The following is a 20,497-nucleotide window of genomic DNA, read 5'->3' as shown; positions in this document are numbered from 1 at the left end:
GAGCGAAGTCTCTGTCAGGCTAGGGAGAGACAAGAGAAAACTTACAACCAGTATGCTCCCGCTGTTCCCCTGGTGCCCGGAGAGCAGGTCTTGAAGAGGAAAAGACGGCTCCACAAGTTGGACGACCAGTGGGAGAAGGACCCGTACACCGTACTGCCCTCAAGCCACGAGAACCCGAAGGTCTGTACCATCAGTAAAGACGGAGGGGAGACCACAGCCATTGTATCCCGGGATCACCTGAAGAAGTGTCCTGAACAGCTACGGAACCCTGAAGAGGAACAAGAAGACCATCGACCCGTAGAGGAAAGGGAAGATATGGTTAGTACTGTGTTTGGAGACTTCCCTCGGTCTTGGACTCAAGTCAATGGTGCAGTTGTGGTACCCGTACTCACCTTCCTCCAACCAGCATCCCAAGCACCTACGGAGCAACAGGTAGAGCTGGAAGAACAGCCGGTCCAGGAGGCAGAAGACCCCACACCAGCAGACCAGGAGGATCAACCCTCTGCTTGCAGTGAGCCTGCCATATCCCTAGTGAGCCAAAGGGCCCGTAGACCGCTGCCCAGTTTACCCTTAACAGCTCCTACACCCTGTAGTTCAGGGCCAGACAGTCAGCTCCGTAGGTCCACTAGGGCCACTAGAGGCCAGTTACCCGCACGTTGGAGGATTTGAAGTGTATAAATTGTTTTATTTGTGGTTACCTGTTTTTCTTGTTGCTTGTGTATAATTATGTGTTTCTAGTTGTTTATAGGAGTCTTTGGTGGATTTACCGGGAATCCTGTGTACATAGTTGGAGCGTAACCCAGGACGGACTAAAGACTGTTAAGGACTCGGGGCAGGACAGACCCCTACCTGGTTACGCCTCCCTGTTTTGGTGAAATGGACACCTTGCTTTCTTCAAAGACTGCACCCGGTTACGGACATGCCGTGACCACCTTTATGTGTTTCTTTATTGTATTGTTATTGTTATATCTTGTTATGTTTTTCTAAAATATGTTTAGTCCCGGAGTACTAAATTTCACTAGGGGGGAATGTGGCACCCCAGGGGTCTGGTTTCCACAGTAACAGTAATGTTTTGTCTGAGAGCAGGTGGGAGGTCTCTTGGTCAGGAATCCTATGCATGCCACACCTCCTGCCCAGTCCTGGGAGGGGAAGGACTTCCCCTATATAAACCTGGGGCTGAGGCAGGGTTAGTGAGTAGAGAAGAAGTAGAGACAGAGAAAAGAAGCAAATATAGGAACAGAACATCAGGAGCTCTGTGGGAGCAGTGTTACAAGGAGTCAGGGGCTGGCAGCTGCAGAGCTCGCCCTGACTGAGAAGATTTCTTACCGGACCCGGAGTCCGAGGCTGTGGGGACTAACTCCTACCCAGCAGCAGAATCCGTCAGGCAGGGGATTCCAGGTCCTCTGGCCAAGAAACCCGAAGGCACGGTCACACGCATGGGACCAGCACCGCCGTCGTGGAGCGGAAGCTACTAGAAGGCCCCGAGTCACCGGCCATACGGGTGAGCACCACACGGCACACTCAGGGACGTGGGCTACTTTTACCCGCCTCTAGCAAGGTAGCCAGAAGAGTACAGTTAGTTTGGGAGGCCTACAACTCCGCCTGGCCAGGGGAGATCCCATCTGCTCAAGGACTGACCAGGCCCCAATCGCTAGCCAGTACTCCGGGAGGGTCTATCTTTGTCACCAGTAAAGACCCTGAATTACACCGTACCGTCTCCGAGTGGTTCCTGCTACCCCCATCGTCCACGTCGGCTGCCCTGAGGCCATACCCCTCCCGTTGGGGGTTATACTATCACGCTGCACAATCCTACCACCGGCCTCAGCGGTCTGCCCTGCAGCGGCAGCTCCATAGCTGCATTCAACGGGTGGCGTAGTCGTCCAACATCCACCGCTAATACAGCGCCACTTAGTCTGACTCCCTGGGCACGGACCGGGTCACCGCCACGAGACTACTACCCTCAACAGATCCGGCTCCGGGTAAGCTCCCGCGTGCGCAACGCTGCGCGACACAGGCCCAGGGGTGCGTCATTAACATTATTGAGACCTGATCTAATCAGGTCCCGATGATGTTACCTTTCAGAGATGTCGCTCTGCACTGCAATCGCAGCACTTGCAGGACCCTGGGGGTCCTGAGCGCTGAGAGACCGCTGACCGTTTATAAAAGTCTGCGCTGCACAGAACCCTGCCGGCGCGGACGTTTAAGTACAGTGGGTGGTCGGGAAGCGGTTAATCTTTTCAAATAAAGAAATAAATGTTATGGAGTGCCAGATTTTCAGAAACCTTTACATTTATTAAAATGCTCTATTTCCGAATGTGCAATCTATAGCATGGCGTCAAGGCCGTCTTCTACCTCTGCACAGTCCCGGAATCTGGGAATTCAAGACTCGTGCACCACTACAACTAATTCTGAAAACTAAATGGCCACGGTTGAATTAATCCAAGAAACATTTAGAGTTGAATTAGCAACTGCAGTGGAGAATTTTATCAAACAAATGCAAGACGTATCACATTTTTACAAGGGGTGTTCAATGAGTTATGTACCTGAATATGATGACAAAATTTTCTTAGAAAATTGAATCTACTGTTTTTCAATGTAATTCCCCTTGACTTCAACACAGTTATTCCACTTCGCCTCCAATGATCAGATTCCATTAGCATAGTAGGAGACTTCTTGCTGCTTCAAGAATCTTGTTACTTACTGCCTCTTTGATTGCATTATCATCAGGAAATCATTGCACACGCAGAAATTTCTTCAGGTTCCGAAATAGAAAGTAATCACTGGGAGCCAAGTCTGGACTGTAGAGTGGATGGTTAAGCTCCATGAAGCCGCATTCCCTGATAGCACCTTATGATAGCACATAGTTGTGAAGCAGCAACACATCTGCCAACAATTTCCCATAGCATTTCTCTTTGATTACCTCACGTGATGCCTTCATTGTTGAAGCATAGGTGTCTCCAGTAATTGTTGTCTTATGTGGCATGAATTCTAATAATAAAACGCCTTCTGTATGCCAAAAACTGTTGCCATGATCTTTCCAGCTGACTGATGGTCACGAAATTTCTTTAGCGTTGGTGACCCCTTCTGCTTCCATTGCATGCACTCTTGTTTAGTCTATGGATCATGGTGGTGGACCAATGTTTCATCACCCAGAATAATTCAAGAATGGAAGCCCCCTGGATTTTCTCTAACCATGTCTGAATTCTGTTGGCTAAGTTGCTAGCAACCTTTTTTTTGCTCATTTGTCAAAATTCATGGCACCCACCGGTAACCTTTGACATCAACAAAACCTCAAGAATGATGCTGGAAACCATGTCAATGAAATTCTTAATCCATGAGCTATAACTCTGATTATTTTTGACCCAACGATCTTTAAAAATCATGGCCTCCACTTTATGGCACATTTCCTTTAAAGATGCTTTGACAAGTCATCCTGAATGGGGGGTCATCTTTAAATGTTTCCCTACTGCTTTTAAATGCTTGGCCAAATTCTTTACTTGGTAGTAGGTAAGAGCATCATCTATATATACAGCAATCATCCTTTCATGGATTTATTTACACTGCCTTTCTTCTTTTGTAATGAACTGAATCACTGAATAAAGCTCCAAAATCCTCACTTTCTTTGTAAGGCTGCACTGTACTGCACTTACCATCCTGTCACATCCAGTGCTTTCATCAGACTGAACTTCTACTGTGCCTGTTGCATGTCCAGACGTGTCTCAAGATGCAGATAAAAGCTCAGCTCTCTAATACTGACAGAATAGGAAACCAGGGGAGGAGTCCTGAGGAGATAATTTGCATATTCCCACTGCATTTTGGGGTAAGTGAAGAGTCTCCGCGAGCTCAAAGAACACTGGATTTTGGCTGTTGGAGCTGAAAAGAGGACATCGGTAAACCAGGGGAGGAGTCCTGAGGAGATAATTTGCATATTCCCACTGCATTTTGGGGTAAGTGAAGAGTCTCCGCGAGCTCAAAGAACACTGGATTTTGGCTGTTGGAGCTGAAAAGAGGACATCGGTAAACCAGGGGAGGAGTCCTGAGGAGATAATTTGCATATTCCCACTGCATTTTGGGGTAAGTGAAGAGTCTCCGCGAGCTCAAAGAACACTGGATTTTGGCTGTTGGAGCTGAAAAGAGGACATTGGTAAACCAGGGGAGGAGTCCTGAGGAGATAATTTGCATATTCCCACTGCATTTTGGGGTAAGTGAAGAGTCTCCGCGAGCTCAAAGAACACTGGATTTTGGCTGTTGGAGCTGAAAAGAGGACATCGGTAAACCAGGGGAGGAGTCCTGAGGAGATAATTTGCATATTCCCACTGCATTTTGGGGTAAGTGAAGAGTCTCCGCGAGCTCAAAGAACACTGGATTTTGGCTGTTGGAGCTGAAAAGAGGACATCGGTAAACCAGGGGAGGAGTCCTGAGGAGATAATTTGCATATTCCCACTGCATTTTGGGGTAAGTGAAGAGTCTCCGCGAGCTCAAAGAACACTGGATTTTGGCTGTTGGAGCTGAAAAGAGGACATCGGTAAACCAGGGGAGGAGTCCTGAGGAGATAATTTGCATATTCCCACTGCATTTTGGGGTAAGTGAAGAGTCTCCGCGAGCTCAAAGAACACTGGATTTTGGCTGTTGGAGCTGAAAAGAGGACATTGGTAAACCAGGGGAGGAGTCCTGAGGAGATAATTTGCATATTCCCACTGCATTTTGGGGTAAGTGAAGAGTCTCCGCGAGCTCAAAGAACACTGGATTTTGGCTGTTGGAGCTGAAAAGAGGACATCGGTAAACCAGGGGAGGAGTCCTGAGGAGATAATTTGCATATTCCCACTGCATTTTGGGGTAAGTGAAGAGTCTCCGCGAGCTCAAAGAACACTGGATTTTGGCTGTTGGAGCTGAAAAGAGGACATCGGTAAACCAGGGGAGGAGTCCTGAGGAGATAATTTGCATATTCCCACTGCATTTTGGGGTAAGTGAACAGTCTCCGCGAGCTCAAAGAACACTGGATTTTGGCTGTTGGAGCTGAAAAGAGGACATCGGTAAACCAGGGGAGGAGTCCTGAGTAGAGATGAGCGTTGTTCTACTCGAACTGTTCGCCAATCTCAAATTCGAGCTGTTTTGGGCGGTGTTCGAGCCGGTCGGCGAACACGAACAATTTGAGAAAAATTCGGCTGTTCGAGGTTATGTTCGATAACTGTTCGTGCACCAAAATCATAACTGGATTTTTTCTCAGTAATGATGAAAATTAATGTTAATACGCAGTTTGAGTGTACAGCGGGGCGGGGGGAGGGGCAGGGGATGGATCTCTGCAGGAACAATGAAGATCTCCATTTTTTTTTCTCTTTCCCGCATTTGCAGTGGGGAGGTGCAATCTGTCAGCCTATCAGCAGCGCACACACGGAGCAAAGTGCTTTTTTTCACACAAGCAAGGGTATGTGTGATTGGCAGTGTATGTCACATGTCCTTGCCCTATAAGACCAAGCCATTTTCCCCGTCGCCACCATTTTCTCACTGCTGCAGCTGCGTGTTAGACGGCACCGCTGTTGCTGTGTGCGCTATACCTTGTTAATTTCAAGCCAATTTTCGCACAAATATACAGATAGCTTGGGAGTAGGGAATAGTTTTGATTGCAGTCCTTTTAAGGACTAGGTTACAGCATTTCCTACGACTTGTATCAGGCAGGTCTGTGCTCTTAAATAGATAGATTGTGGGAGTAAAGACTAATTGTAATTGGAGTCCTTTTCAGGACTAGGTTACATCAGTTCCTATCAGTTTTTGCCAGGCAGGTCTGTGCCAGTGCTGTGCAAGTTTTTTTCACAGCATTTGGCTGAATCTAGCAAAGCTAATCCTTTTTGGCCTATTGCAGAGTGTGTTAGTCAGTGGAGTAGCCTATCTGTGTTGCAAGATATACCACCTGTGTATAGAATACCAATTTTTTTACTGCACCTAGTGAAGTAAAATCTTTTGGGCATAGCATCATTCTATTAGTCCATCTATACTGACCTCCATCAGGTTGCAAACTGAATATAATTTTTTTCTGCATCTAGCTCTGAAAAAATATTTGGGCTTCTAGCAGTGTGTGGGACTTGGTCTATTAGTCCATCTATACTGACCTCCATCAGGTTGCAAATTAAAAATAATTTTTTTCTTCATTTAGCTCTGAAAAAATATTTGGGCTTCTAGCAGTGTGTGGGACTTGTTCTATTAGTCTTTCTATACTGACCTCCAGCAGGTTGCAAATTGAATATAATTTTTTTCTGCATCTAGCTCTGAAAAAATATTTGGGCTTCTAGCGGTGTGTGGGACTTGGTCTATTAGTCCATCTATACTGACCTCCATCAGGTTGCAAATTAAAAATAATTTTTTTCTTCATTTATCTCTGAAAAAATATTTGGGCTTCTAGCAGCGTGTGGGACTTGTTCTATTAGTCCATCTATACTGACCTCCATCAGGTTGCAAATTAAAAATAATTTTTTTCTGCATCTAGCTCTGAAAAAATATTTGGGCTTCTAGCAGTGTGTGGGACTTGGTCTATTAGTCCATCTATACTGACCTCCATCAGGTTGCAAATTAAAAATAATTTTTTTCTGCATCTAGCTCTGAAAAAATATTTGGGCTTCTAGCAGTGTGTGGGACTTGGTCTATTAGTCCATCTATACTGACCTCCATCAGGTTGCAAATTGAATAAAAAAATTTTCTGCATCTAGCTCTGAAAAAATATTTGGGCTTCTAGCGGTGTGTGGGACTTGGTCTATTAGTCCATCTATACTGACCTCCATCAGGTTGCAAATTAAAAATAATTTTTTTCTGCATCTAGCTCTGAAAAAATATTTGGGCTTCTAGCAGTGTGTGGGACTTGGTCTATTAGTCCATCTATACTGACCTCCATCAGGTTGCAAATTAAAAATAATTTTTTTCTTCATTTAGCTCTGAAAAAATATTTGGGCTTCTAGCAGTGTGTGGGACTTGTTCTATTAGTCCTTCTATACTGACGTCCAGCAGGTTGCAAATTGAATATAATTTTTTTCTGCATCTAGCTCTGAAAAAATATTTGGGCTTCTAGCGGTGTGTGGGACTTGGTCTATTAGTCCATCTATACTGACCTCCATCAGGTTGCAAATTAAAAATAATTTTTTTCTGCATCTAGCTCTGAAAAAATATTTGGGCTTCTAGCAGTGTGTGGGACTTGGTCTATTAGTCCATCTATACTGACCTCCATCAGGTTGCAAATTAAAAATAATTTTTTTCTGCATCTAGCTCTGAAAAAATATTTGGGCTACTAGCAGTGTGTGGGACTTGGTCTATTAGTCTATCTATACTGACCTCCATCAGGTTGCAAATTAAAAATAATTTTTTTCTTCATTTAGCTCTGAAAAAATATTTGGGCTTCTAGCAGTGTGTGGGACTTGTTCTATTAGTCTTTCTATACTGACCTCCAGCAGGTTGCAAATTGAATATAATTTTTTTCTGCATCTAGCTCTGAAAAAATATTTGGGCTTCTAGCGGTGTGTGGGACTTAGTCTATTAGTCCATCTATACTGACCTCCATCAGGTTGCAAATTAAAAATAATTTTTTTCTGCATCTAGCTCTGAAAAAATATTTGGGCTTCTAGCGGTGTGTGGGACTTGGTCTATTAGTCCATCTATACTGACCTCCATCAGGTTGAAATTAAAAATAATTTTTTTCTGCATCTAGCTCTGAAAAAATATTTGGGCTTCTAGCAGTGTGTGGGACTTAGTCTATTAGTCCATCTATACTGACCTCCATCAGGTTGCAAATTGAATAAAAAAAATTTCTGCATCTAGCTCTGAAAAAATATTTGGGCTTCTAGCGGTGTGTGGGACTTGGTCTATTAGTCCATCTATACTGACCTCCATCAGGTTGCAAATTAAAAATAATTTTTTTCTGCATCTAACCCAGCCAATAGTTTTGGCCTAATACCACAGTTTAGCCACTCAGCTCTGCTCGGTTACCATCCATTGTTTTTTTGTGCAAACAACTCCAGAGTTGTGAATTAGTTAACCACCAAAATGAGTGGAAAAAGGCCTGCTGCTGGTGGAAAGGGGAATAGGCGTGTTGGGAAGGGGAAAAAAGGTTGTGTCCGTGGGGTAGGTGCAGAAGAAAGACCATCTTCCAGCCAAACTAAAATGTCTACTTCTTTTAGCGGACAATGTGATAAGATCCCTTTCTTACGGCCACGCCAATCGCTACAAATTCCAGATGAGGCACAAAAACAGCAGGTGCTTCAACGGATATCAAGTGCTCCTTTAAGTGGGCTCTCCTCCACATCAACTTCAACATCACAAATACTCCAGTCCTCAAAGGTGTCACCCAAATCGCACTTGCTTCCTCACAGCTCCCAAATCTCCAGCTGCCCGTCTGAGTATGAGGTAGAACAGATGGTTGAGTCTGCAGAGCTGTTTACTCATACTATAGCCTGGGAATCAGAGGTCGACTCCAGCGCTTCTGTGAATCCAGACGAGGAAATGATCTGCACTGATGCCCAGAATCTTTATGAGTCGGATCCAGGACCAGACGCAGAAGGTTCTGACCATAATGTAGACCCTCATTCCCAAACTGTAACTCCTGTTGGTGGAGACAATGAGGAAGACGATGATAAGACTCAAATACCTGATTGGAGCGACAACTTTAGTTTTTTGTCAGGGCAGGAACAGGTTGGCTCTGAGGACGACGGGTGTGATAACGCACAGGGTGATGATGATGAGGTCGGAGATCCCACTTACTGTCAACCCACAGTCAGCCAAGAGATGAGGTCAGCAGAGGAGGTGGAGGAAGATGCTAGTGACGACGAGGTCAGGTTGCGCCTTCCTGGACAGAGACGTAGTACTGGAAGCACGTCAACAACTGCATCCTCAAACACAACTCTGCCTCTCACCACAAGTCGTGGTGGCTCTTCAGGTCGCATGGGTGCTAAGCCTTGCATAGCCTGGGCATTTTTTCAGATCGATAAAGATGACCCAACTCGTGTTATCTGTAACATTTGTCAGCAAAAGCTAAGTAGAGGCCAAAAAATACATAGTTTGAGTACTTCATGCATGAACCGGCACATGGACATGAAGCATAAGTTGCAGTGGGAAGCTCAGTGTGCTACAATGCGGTCTAGCCGGCCGGGCCAACCACCGTCTGCCATATCTTGTGCATCCGCGGCCTCTTCATCCTCTGTGACTGGGGGGACAGCAGTCACACCTGTTTTGGGGCGCAGACCTGCCACCTCTTTACCCGCAACAGCCAGCGTGATTGGCAGGTCATCATTTTCTTTGGAGGTGGTAACACCAGCTGGTCTTGAGCGCTGTCCGACATCGATAGCACCACCTTTGGATCAAGGCAACCTAACATGTCCGCCTGCATCTTCCTCACAGACCGGCAGTTTGCCGGGGACACCCTTATCAACCCCGTCTAAGCACAATAGCCAGCCCTCGGTCCCTCAGATGTGGACAAGTAAAAGACCATTTCCTCCTAGCCATGAGAAAGCTAAGAGGTTGAATTTCACCATCTGCAAGCTCTTGGCTACAGAAATGCTGCCTTTCCGCCTGGTGGACACAGAGGATTTTCGAGACCTTATGTCCGTCGCAGTGCCCCAGTACCAGATGCCCAGTCGGCACTACTTCTCAAAGAAAGGTGTGCCTGCGCTCCACCAGCATGTCGCACACAACATCACCGCTTCTTTGAGAAACTCTGTGTGTGACAGGGTGCATTTCACCACAGACACTTGGACGAGTAGGCATGGACAGGGGCGTTACATGTCGCTGACTGGGCACTGGGTAACTATGGTGACAGCAGGACAAGGGGCTGCTGTCCAAGTCTTGCCGTCCCCACGAGTTGTGCGTCAATCCTCTTTATGTCATTTTTCCTCCACTGCTTCTGCCTCCTCAACCTCCTCTCGGTCTTCCACCTGCACCCAAAGCCTGTCTGGTCATGCCACAAGCTTTCTAACTGCGCAGAAGGGATCCTGCACACCTCCTTACTATGCTGGCAGTAGGGCTCAACGTCATCAGGCGGTTTTTACATTGAAATGTCTGGGAAATGTGAGTCACACAGCTGAGGAGTTGTGGTCAGCTCTGGAGAACCAATTTCATGAATGGTTGTCTCCACTGGACCTGAAACCAGGGAAGGCCGTGTGCGACAATGCTGCAAACCTGGGTGCGGCCCTTCGCCGGGGCAATGTCACACACGTGCCTTGTATGGCTCACGTGTTGAACCTGGTTGTCCAGCAATTTTTAGCCCACTATCCCAGACTAGATGGCCTTCTGCAGAGGGCACGGTCGCTGTGTGCTCACTTCCGCCGTTCGCATCCCACAGCTCAGCGACTTACATCTCTACAGAAGTCGTTGGGCCTGCCACTTCACCGGCTAAAATGCGATGTGCCTACCCGGTGGAATTCAACTCTGCACATGTTGCAGCGACTGTGGCAGCACCGACAAGCCCTGGTGCAATACGTTCTGACGTATAGCCTGGGCCAACGAGATTCAGAGGTGGGGCAAATCACGCTGGAGGAGTGGTCTCAGATCAGGGACATATGCACCCTTCTGCACAGTTTTGAAATGGCGACGAAGATGTTTAGTGCTGACGATGCCATTATCAGCATGACTATTCCGGTGATTTACATGCTGGAGCACATGTTAAACAGAATTCGGAGTCAGGTGGTGGCACAAGAGGAGGTGGAGGAAGTAGAGGAGGAGGAGTTGTATGCGGAAGGGCTAACATCTGCAAGGTCCAGACGGTCGGCAGCACCAGGGCGGCAGGCATGTGAGGGTGGGGGAGATGATTTTACCAGGGCGCATTGTAGCAGCCAAACTAGTGAGGAAGGTGCAGGAGCCCAGGAAGAAGTGGAGGACGAACTGATGGAAGACTCATCAGATGAGGGAGACCTTGATCACATTTCTGTTGTGCGAGGTTGGGGGGAGAGGACAGAGGAAGGAAGCATGATTGTTACCTCGCCACCAACACAACAGGGACTTGGTGCTCCTGGATGCGCAACACACATGAGTGCCTTCTTGCTGCACTACCTGCAACATGACCCTCGAATTGTGAGAATTAGAAATAATCCTGACTACTGGGTTGCCACACTGTTAGATCCCCGGTACAAAAGTAAATTTGCAGAAATTATTCCTGCCATAGAAAGGGATGCACGCATGCAGGAGTATCAGCAGAGACTGTTGCAGAATCTTACATGTGCTTTTCCACAAAATACCAGTGGTGCACGTAGTGAATCTCACAGTTCCAACTTGCCAACCGTGGGACCGTCAAGTGTTCAGCACTCAAACCGTAACAGAACCACAGTATCTGCTGGTAACATCAATTTTGCGGAATCATTTCACCACTTTTTTAGCCCATCCTTTGCAAGGCCACAGGAGACAAGAAGTCTGACACATAGTCAACGCCTAGAGACGATGGTACAGGAGTATCTCCAAGTAAACATTGAAGCCACGACTGTGTCACTGGACCCTTGCTCTTTTTGGGCTTCCAATCTGGATAAATGGCCGGAGCTAGCCACTTACGCCTTGGAGATCTTGTCATGCCCCGCAGCCAGCGTTCTGTCTGAACGTGTGTTCAGCGCTGCTGGTGGTGTGCTGACAGATAAGCGCACGCGGCTCTCCACTGATAATGTAGACAGACTCACGTTCATAAAGATGAACAAATCATGGATCCGAAACGACTTTTCTACCCCTGTGACATCCTGGGGAGAGTAAAAGCTTGATGATTGGTTAAAATCACCCTACCAACCGTTTTAAGCTTTCAAATTACTAATCATGTTTATCTGTATCTTGACTGGAAAATAATTTGGGCTTTGTAGCAGTGTGCAGCACTGATCCTATTAGGCCATCTATAATAAGCTTCACCAGATTTAAAATTAAAAATAATTTTTAGCTGCATCTAGCCCGGAAAATAATTTTGGGGCTCCGAGATGCGCAAGACACATAAGTGCCTTCTTGCTGCACTACCTGCAGCATGACCCTCATATTGTCAGAATTCGAAGTAATCATGACTACTGGGTTGCCACACTCTTAGATCCCCCAAACTTTTCGATCAACCTTTTCATTTTAATAAAGACCAAAAAAATGGTCATTTTTGAAATTATAAGCATTAGCAGGTTGTTAGAAACTGAAATCAAACAGTTTTCAACTCAAAACTTTATTCTAGGTGATGTTACATTTTCACATAGGACCCCTTGTTCGAAAGGAGCTTCTGAACTCTCTCGTCCATTGAATTTGTCAGGTTTTGGATGGTTTCTGCTTCAATTGTTTTGCATGAGGACAGAATACCCTCCCAGAGCTGTTGCTTAGATGTGAACTGCCTCCCGCCATCATAGACACTCCTTTTAATGATGCTCCAAAGGTTCTGAATGGGGTAGAGGTCAGGGGAGCATGGGGGTCACACCATAAGTTTGTCCCCTTTTATGCCCATATCAGCCAGAGATGCAGATGTTTTATGTGCAGCATGAGATGGTGCATTATCATGCAGAAAAATGATGTTGCTGTGAAATACACGGTTCTTCTTCTTTAACCATGGCAGGAAGTGCTGTTTGAGAAAATCCACATACATTATGGAGTTCATCTTTAGCGCCTTCAGGGATCCTAAAGGGGCCGACAATCTCTCTCCCCATGATTCCAGCCCAAAACATTACTCCACCTCCTCCTTGTTGGCGCTGTAGCCGTGTTTGCGTGGGGTGTCCATCAACCAGCCATCCTCCACTCCATTCATCTGGACCATCGAGCGCTGCACGGCACTCATCCGTGAACAAAACAGTTTTGAAATCAGTCTTCATGTAATGTTTGGCCCACTGGAGCCGATTCTGCTTGTGTGAAGTGGATAGAGGAGGTCGACAGGATGGCGTATGCACAGCTGCAAACCTCTGAAGGACCCTGCATCTTGTTGTTCGGGGGACGTTGGAGGCACAAGCAGCTTCAAAAACTTGTCTGCTGCTATGACAAGGCTTTTTTGCCGCTGCTCTTTCAACCTGACGTAATTGCCTGTAGGAAAGAGTCCTCAATTTGCCCTTATCAGCACGCACACGTGTGTACTGTGAATCAGCTACATACTTCTTGATTGCCAAGACACTTCATCCTGATCATCGCACAATGTTGATTGTAGTCATGCCTTGACCTAAACACTCCACAATTTGTTGCTTCTCAGCAGCCGACACATCCTTTTTCTTTCCCATTTTGGCAGAAAATGTAGGCTGCTTAATAATGTGAGAGAGCCTTCTTAAGTAGTCTTGCCTTTCATTGGACACACCTGCCAAACTAATTAGCACAGGTGTCTGCAATTGCTTACAGTGATATAAAGAGCCCTGACACACATCACCATCAATGAGTTTAACTGACAAACAAACAAATTCTTCCCTTATCACTCCTAAACACTTTTTGCATAATAATTTGGAACGCGGTGTACATGTGCTTTTCCACAAAACACCAGTGGTTCACGTAGTGAATCTTACAGTTCTAACTTGCCAACCGTGGTCTGTATGGAATTGTTCAATAAAGGGCCCAAAATTAAGATAACATAGATGGGAGAGGTCTCTATGAATAGGAATTCCTAAGTATTTGATACCCTGTGAGGGCCAGGCAAAGGGAAAGTTGGACTGGATGGAATCCTATATGGATTTAGGGAGGGAGACATCGAGGGCCTCAGACTTCGCTGCATTGATTTTAAAATTTTACCATGTAACAAAGTGATCTATTTCAGCCATAACAGCAGGGATGGATATATGTGATTGAGTGATATATACTAGGACATCATCAGCAAATAGAGAGCACTTGTACTCGGTGCCTCCCACCTCAATCCACCTAATATTGGGGTTATGGCGAATTGATGAGAGCAGGTGCTCCGTCACTAGGATGTATAAGAGAGGGGACAGAGGACATCCCTGCCTTGTCCCATTGGTGATTGTGAAAGGTGATGAAAATGTTCTGACGCACCCCCTGGGCCTTGGGACACCCGGAGCCGGACCCTTTTTGGTGGATGCTGGTGGTTGTAGTCTTCGTGGCGGCGATCCGGTTCCGTGGCTCAGGGCGGTCAAACCAGTGGCGGAACTATTTATGTGGTTTTGATGTTTAAATGTCCGACTACGCCACCCGTGGATTGCGGTCAGAGTGAACCGCCGCTACAGGGCAGACCGCTAAGGCTGGTGTTGTGGGTGCAGCAGAGCGTAGCATAACTCCCCACGGGAGGAGTATAGCCTCAGGGCAGTGTATGCGGAGGATGGGGGTGATGGTGCAGGGCAGCAGCAGTAACGACACGGAGTCAGTGATGCAGTTCAGGGCCTTTACTCACAGTTCTTATTATCCAGACCACGTCTGCAGGTAACGGCTGCCCACGTCGTACTGTGCTCACCAGGTGAGGGGCTCAGACAACTCCCAGATAACTTTGGAGCGCTTCACAGGACCCCCTTTGTGTGTCCTTTGTCTGGCCTTTCTTACCAACACTTCTGTCCGGCTGCCTCGGGCCTCCTCTTGGTAAACTTGGCGCCAGTTTCCCTGACCCTATGTGGTGCCTTCCTAGCGGGTGGAGCAAGGGGCTGCGCCACATAAAATGTCAGAGCCTCCGGTTTCTAGCTGAGGGTCGTTTCCTGCCTCCACTAGTTCGGGGACCGGTCTCCCCCTTTGGCCTGACCCCTCCATGCAGGTGGATTCGGGCGTGCGGTGGCGACTCGCCCGTCCGCACCCCTGGGATCCCTTCATTCCTCGTTCCTGGAGCCTTCTCCGCTCCTCTTCCTTCCTTCTCCCTCTTGCAGGCCTGGGCCTCTGTTACTAGGCCCGCCTCCGGAGCAGAGCTCATGCAGAGCCCCTGCTCCCTGCCACTTCTGCTCAGACTTCTCTGCACTGAACTAAGATGGTGCCCACCTTTTATACTCCCTTCTCAATGCACCCAGGAACTGCTTCCTCCCTGCTCCTGCACTGCAGGGTTCCCCTTCCTCAGTGTTCCCTCCCCCCACTCCAGCCAGGGACAGGGACTGTCGTGCCCATCTCAGGGGCATATTGGTCGCCCTGCCCCACGGCAATGTGGTGTAATGCATGCAGGTGTCGGGTCCTGATCCACACTCCATCCTTATCTGAGAGTGAGATATCACACCTCTGGGTGAGGTGCAATACGTCTGTAGCAACCGAGCCCTCGGTGCTACAGTTCCATTTATCTTCAGCCTAGGTGACGTATTGTGATACAGGGCCGTGATTTTGGCTATAAAAGGGTCCCCTAGACCCCTACCCCAAGCTTTTTAAGAGAATCATATATGGCGTGCCAGGAGACTCTATGGAATGCTTTCTCAGCATCCAACGAGAGTATCTACTTACAAATTTTTAACTGCATCTAGCCCAGGAAATACTTTGTGCCTAGTAGCAGTGTCTGGTAGTCAGCGGATTATCCCGGCTGTTAAGCAAGCTACACCACCTGTAGTTTGGACACTTAATTTTTTCAAAGGAAATGCTTCGGGACCACGGGATACTTAATGAAGAGCATCAGGAGGCACCCCAAGGCATAGGGGCTGGGACTGGCACTAGGATGCCTTGCGGTGGACAGCCGAGCTCGATCCTTATAAAAGCTTTTTAACTGCAGCAGCTTTAGTGGACGCTACTGGAGCTGGAATTACGCGGCTGCTGGCATGAGACTTGCCCTCCAATAGATCCTTGTAAATGGATTTAAAGTGTATTCATTCAAATTAGAGGGACAATTTAAATTAAAAAGCTTAGAGCTGCCTCCACCACAGGGGGGCTCTCTCGACCCACCAGCGGACAGGCACCAGTATTGGGAGAGGGGGGCTGGCCGTCAGGGTTCACCGCGGCTCTGGCACAAACCCGGCGACACGGAGGTGGCACGGGCAGGAGCGGACTGGCCGTCTCGGCTTCTCACTTTTTGGATTTTAGAAGGGCATGACATGCCTATATCTGTGTTTCCCCCTCCTTTTACTCCTCCACCTCTTTTCTTTTCGCATGACTATATGTACTTGTCACTTTTCCATGTGTTAGTTGTGTCTTCTGAGCAGTTTGTCAGCTTTTGGACACCTTTGAAGGTGTTTTCTATGTGTTTCTATGTGTTTTTGTTTGCCTGCCATTGGTTTTAACGGTGTTCGAAGGTGTTCGACGAACAGTTCGACGAACAGTTCGGCGAACACACGGGTGTTCGACGAACCGAACCGAACTCGAACACTACGGGGGTGGCTCAACACTAGTCCTGAGGAGATAATTTGCATATTCCCACTGCATTTTGGGGTAAGTGAAGAGTCTCCACGAGCTCAAAGAACACTGGATTTTGGCTGTTGGAGCTGAAAAGAGGACATCGGTAAACCAGGGGAGGAGTCCTGAGGAGATAATTTGCATATTCCCACTGCATTTTGGGGTAAGTGAAGAGTCTCCGCGAGCTCAAAGAACACTGGATTTTGGCTGTTGGAGCTGAAAAGAGGACATCGGTAAACCAGGGGAGGAGTCCTGAGGAGATAATTTGCATATTCCCACTGCATTTTGGGGTAAGTGAAGAGTCTCCGCGAGCTCAAAGAACACTGGATTTTGGCTGTTGGAGCTGAAAAGAGGACATCGGTAAACCAGGGGAGGAGTCCTGAGGAGATAATTTGCATATTCCCACTGCATTTTGGGGTAAGTGAAGAGTCTCCGCGAGCTCAAAGAACACTGGATTTTGGCTGTTGGAGCTGAAAAGAGGACATCGGTAAACCAGGGGAGGAGTCCTGAGGAGATAATTTGCATATTCCCACTGCATTTTGGGGTAAGTGAAGAGTCTCCGCGAGCTCAAAGAACACTGGATTTTGGCTGTTGGAGCTGAAAAGAGGACATCGGTAAACCAGGGGAGGAGTCCTGAGGAGATAATTTGCATATTCCCACTGCATTTTGGGGTAAGTGAAGAGTCTCCGCGAGCTCAAAGAACACTGGATTTTGGCTGTTGGAGCTGAAAAGAGGACATCGGTAAACCAGGGGAGGAGTCCTGAGGAGATAATTTGCATATTCCCACTGCATTTTGGGGTAAGTGAAGAGTCTCCGCGAGCTCAAAGAACACTGGATTTTGGCTGTTGGAGCTGAAAAGAGGACATCGGTAAACCAGGGGAGGAGTCCTGAGGAGATAATTTGCATATTCCCACTGCATTTTGGGGTAAGTGAAGAGTCTCCGCGAGCTCAAAGAACACTGGATTTTGGCTGTTGGAGCTGAAAAGAGGACATCGGTAAACCAGGGGAGGAGTCCTGAGGAGATAATTTGCATATTCCCACTGCATTTTGGGGTAAGTGAAGAGTCTCCGCGAGCTCAAAGAACACTGGATTTTGGCTGTTGGAGCTGAAAAGAGGACATCGGTAAACCAGGGGAGGAGTCCTGAGGAGATAATTTGCATATTCCCACTGCATTTTGGGGTAAGTGAAGAGTCTCCGCGAGCTCAAAGAACACTGGATTTTGGCTGTTGGAGCTGAAAAGAGGACATCGGTAAACCAGGGGAGGAGTCCTGAGGAGATAATTTGCATATTCCCACTGCATTTTGGGGTAAGTGAAGAGTCTCCGCGAGCTCAAAGAACACTGGATTTTGGCTGTTGGAGCTGAAAAGAGGACATCGGTAAACCAGGGGAGGAGTCCTGAGGAGATAATTTGCATATTCCCACTGCATTTTGGGGTAAGTGAAGAGTCTCCGCGAGCTCAAAGAACACTGGATTTTGGCTGTTGGAGCTGAAAAGAGGACATCGGTAAACCAGGGGAGGAGTCCTGAGGAGATAATTTGCATATTCCCACTGCATTTTGGGGTAAGTGAAGAGTCTCCGCGAGCTCAAAGAACACTGGATTTTGGCTGTTGGAGCTGAAAAGAGGACATCGGTAAACCAGGGGAGGAGTCCTGAGGAGATAATTTGCATATTCCCACTGCATTTTGGGGTAAGTGAAGAGTCTCCGCGAGCTCAAAGAACACTGGATTTTGGCTGTTGGAGCTGAAAAGAGGACATCGGTAAACCAGGGGAGGAGTCCTGAGGAGATAATTTGCATATTCCCACTGCATTTTGGGGTAAGTGAAGAGTCTCCGCGAGCTCAAAGAACACTGGATTTTGGCTGTTGGAGCTGAAAAGAGGACATCGGTAAACCAGGGGAGGAGTCCTGAGGAGATAATTTGCATATTCCCACTGCATTTTGGGGTAAGTGAAGAGTCTCCGCGAGCTCAAAGAACACTGGATTTTGGCTGTTGGAGCTGAAAAGAGGACATCGGTAAACCAGGGGAGGAGTCCTGAGGAGATAATTTGCATATTCCCACTGCATTTTGGGGTAAGTGAAGAGTCTCCGCGAGCTCAAAGAACACTGGATTTTGGCTGTTGGAGCTGAAAAGAGGACATCGGTAAACCAGGGGAGGAGTCCTGAGGAGATAATTTGCATATTCCCACTGCATTTTGGGGTAAGTGAAGAGTCTCCGCGAGCTCAAAGAACACTGGATTTTGGCTGTTGGAGCTGAAAAGAGGACATCGGTAAACCAGGGGAGGAGTCCTGAGGAGATAATTTGCATATTCCCACTGCATTTTGGGGTAAGTGAAGAGTCTCCGCGAGCTCAAAGAACACTGGATTTTGGCTGTTGGAGCTGAAAAGAGGACATCGGTAAACCGCGCGCCTACCGGCGCGCGCATTTTGAAGCTTTTTTTTTAAGCTTTTTTCACTGTTTTCAGAACATTAGCTGCACTGCATATCCTGCTACATGTTCACAGACTTGCCAGTGGAAAAGCCAGACTTCACATGCCAGAAATGCAAGCTTGTGTCCCTGTTGGAGGAAAAGTTGCGAAATCTAGAAGAGAGGTTAACTACCTTGAAAATCATTAAGGAAGGTGAAGAGTTCTTAGACAGAGCAGAATTATCTCTTCATGATTCAGAAAGAGAAGAAATTCGAACTGCACCTGATGAAACAGAGGAATGGAAGCATGTGACCCACAGAAGCAGGAGGATCGAGAGGCAGTCAGCACCCATACTGCTCAGGAACCAGTACCAGGCTCTCACACAGGAGAACCATGAAGAAATACAGCAAGATAAGACTTTGCCAGCAATGAATAACCTTGTAAGCCCTCAGAATCCTCCTGGATGGAGAAAGAAGAATGTTGTGAAGAAAAAACGGAGAATGGTGGTCATGGGGGATTCCCTGTTAAGAGGAACAGAGGTCGCTATCTGCAGACCAGACATAACCTCAAGAGAAATGTGCTGTCTTCCAGGAGCAAAAATTAAAGATGTGTCTGACAGGATATCAAGACTCTTCAGACCTACAGATCACTACCCATTCCTGCTAATACATGTGGGGACAAATGACACCGCAAGAAAGGACCTGGAAACCATCTGCAGTGACTTTGAAGAATTAGGCAAGAAAGTGAAAGAATTGGGAGCGCAGGTGGTCTTCTCATCCATCCTCCCAGTGGATGGCCATGGAACAATGAGGTGGAATAAGATTCTACAGGTGAACAACTGGCTACGTCGATGGTGCCGTCAACAAGGATTTGGATTTCTGGATCACGGAATGAATTACCTATACGATGGACTACTTGCTAGAAATGGGGTGCACCTTACGAAGACTGGAAAACATGTATTTGGAAGTCGCCTTGCTACACTCATCAGAAGAGCTTTAAACTAGAACAATGTGGGAAGGGAAGCAAAAGGCGAGAAAAAGCCATACAGCTGACAAATACTATTGAGATCTCTGCTACTGGAAGTGGAAAAGAAGAACAAAGACAAAAAAATCTAAATAATAAAAATATGGGAGGAAGAGAAACCAATCACAAACTAAAATGTTTTTATACAAATGCACAAAGCATGGGCAACAAACAAGGAGAATTGGAACTACTAATGCAGGAAAAGGAATATGATGTCATTGGAATCACTGAAACTTGGTGGGACGATACACGTGATTGGAATAAAAGGCTAAAAGGATACAACTTATTTGCAAGAAACAGACTTGATAAACGAGGAGGAGGTGTTGCATTGTATGTTAGAAAAGTGTATATCTGCACAGAGATTGAAGCTTCAGAGACTGGGAGTTCTGTGGAAACTGTTTGGGTAAGAATACAAGGAGAGAACAACGGAAAGGACACCATTGTAGGCATTTACTACAGGCCACCTGGGCAAGCTGAAGATATGGATGAACTCTTTATGTATCAAATGACCAAGTTCTCCAAAAAATATGACGTAGTGGTCATGGGAGATTTCAACTATCCAGACATTTGTTGGGAATCTCTCTCAAGTAAAACTAACAGGTCAAGCAAATTCTTATCCTCTCTTGCTGACAACTTTATCTTCCAAAAGGTAGGGGAGAAAACAAGGGGATCTGCTACTTTGGATCTAATCCTTATAAACAGGGAGGAAATGGTTGAGGAGGTAAAGGTGGCTGGGACCCTAGGAGGCAGCGATCATGCTATTATAGAATTTTGGATAACTAGAGGAGGAAGACATGTGAAGACTCAAACTTCAAGGTTAGATTTTAGAAAGGCAGATTTTAAGAGACTCAGAAAGAGAATAGGAGGGATCCAATGGCTGGATGTC

This window comes from Phyllobates terribilis, unplaced genomic scaffold, assembly GCF_046119375.1.
Source record: "Phyllobates terribilis strain yellow unplaced genomic scaffold, ASM4611937v1 Scaffold_3__8_contigs__length_932513732, whole genome shotgun sequence".
NCBI classification, from domain to species: domain Eukaryota; kingdom Metazoa; phylum Chordata; class Amphibia; order Anura; family Dendrobatidae; genus Phyllobates; species Phyllobates terribilis.
This window is presented reverse-complemented; position numbering follows the sequence as displayed.